This window comes from Limulus polyphemus, unplaced genomic scaffold (genome assembly GCF_000517525.1).
Source record: "Limulus polyphemus unplaced genomic scaffold, Limulus_polyphemus-2.1.2 Scaffold2549, whole genome shotgun sequence".
NCBI classification, from domain to species: domain Eukaryota; kingdom Metazoa; phylum Arthropoda; class Merostomata; order Xiphosura; family Limulidae; genus Limulus; species Limulus polyphemus.
The window spans coordinates 46340-48511 of NW_013668159.1; positions in this window are offsets into that span (position 1 = coordinate 46340).

Consider the following 2172-nt stretch of genomic DNA (forward strand, 5'->3'; position numbering starts at 1 on the left):
TGAGTTCTGCAACTGTACAGGGTACAAGAAGGAATGGGTGTTGCTTAGTAGCTTACCTAGCATTCCAGAATGGTGAAAAAGTCAAAACTGCACTCACACTTCTGATAAAACCTGTAAAAAAGATAAGAAATCAAATACATTTTAAAATAATGTCGATCATTTATTGAAGAACAATCTAAGAGTCAAGCTTTTAATTACTGGTTAACCTTCTGCAACATAATCATGTTAACTTGTCATCTGTTCAGTGATTACATACTCATACAAACAACTAGGGATGGCCAAGTGTTTAGTAGGCCAGAAATGTGAATCCAAGGGTTTATGATTCATGACCCATAACTACAAAAAAAAGCTATGCACTCGAGGGCTGTGGGTACACTGTGAGAATGACAGTGAAATGACACTAGTCAAGCAGAATTGACATTGTGTGCTTTTCACTAGCTGCTTTCCGTCTAGTCTCAGTCCAGAATTTGGGACATCTATACACAATTAGCCTTCTGTGTAGTTTTGAACAATGCTGTATATCATAAGTGTCGTAATCTTGTTTATCATCAAACTTTGTTTTCCTTCGAACACATCGATTGCGAACTTTATTTTTTATTGATAAAGCATGTTTTAAAGAAAAAATTAGTCTTTATTTTAGTACTATGTCTACAACCACCAGGCCACAAAATGGCATTAAACCAGAAGAAGAAGAATATATTGCATGTACTGTGGAAGAAAACGTACATTAAAAGATCTATATATTTACATATCGGAAACTTAAATCACTCTGTGGAGATGATCCGAGTTATCTACAACCCTAAGTAATCATTCTTACATCATGACGTCCATACACTTTATAGTTACCTGCTAGTCTTTCTCCAAGGGATGACTCGTGTTCATTTAATATCAAGAAGAGAAAATACCATTATGTATTGGAACGGTTTCAATATAAGGGAAATGTCAAGAGTGAAAATATTTTTACAATATTACACAGGGACATCCCCCCCTTCTTTTTCTCTCCAGGAAACTTAAAAAATGTTCTCTCCCTTATTTACATTCCATAAGGAATATTACCAGTACCAAGTTCAGGTTTGCTTCCTTGGACCAAAATAATAGTGATACCATTGCCTTCACACACGCAGAATAAAACTGAAATTTCAATCTAAACCCTTATGTGGCTTAGGCTAAACATTAAAGTCGGGAATCCATTAGACAGCTATAGCTGTCCGTAATTTGAACTACTGACCAGGAGGAAGCAATACCTGACACATTCAAGGAGTTGATCTAGTTCTTTGAACCAAGTAATATTATTGTCTGTTACTTTTACCAAATACTCACAGATGAAAGTGCACCGAGTGTTCGGTGGTACCAAGTCTGTAACCTCACCATTCATTGGTTTAGATGTTTAGTGTACACAAGTACATAAGAAAAAACATGACAAATATTGCAATCTGCTTTAGAGTAAATTTCATTTCAGATTCGTTATGGGTGCAGCATTTTAGTACAAATGTTTGTACTCTTTTTATACACCTGCACTCAGTGGAGTGTGTGTATGTTTTCTTATAGCAAAGCTACATCAGGCTATCTGGTGCATCCACCGAGGGGAATCGAACCCCTGATTCTAGCGTTGAAAATCTTAAGACTTACCGATGTCCTACCGGGAGATGAACTCAATGGAAAAGTATCAATAATATACAGGATAAATAGATGAAAAGCACTACATGACTTTTACCCGCTAAAAGTATATAAGATCTCGGTATGGAAAACTAGAACTGACATTTAACATCTATGAACTAGCTTCATTTTGTTTCAGTTAGTTAAATGTTTAGTTAGAAATAACTTATTTAAATCAATGCTGTTTTTTAAAGTTTGAATTACGTTTTTATTCTTAGGTAACATAATTTGGCAACAAATAAGTTATAGAAATAATCCTTTTTGTGACTTTAATCAGTTGTATTTAATGCACAATTAGGACCCAAGCTTCAACAAGTTTGGCATTATAGAACTACAAAATGTGAATTATTCTTTGTATGAACTTCAGCAATAATCTCTCTGTAATCATGAAATATGGGTTTACAACCTAAAACTTCCCTAAACACTGGCAACGTATAAGTCAATAATGGTGTCAACTAAGTATGTTAATAAAGGCTATACAATGGGCCTCTACATGGCCTTTACCATTGCTTTTAA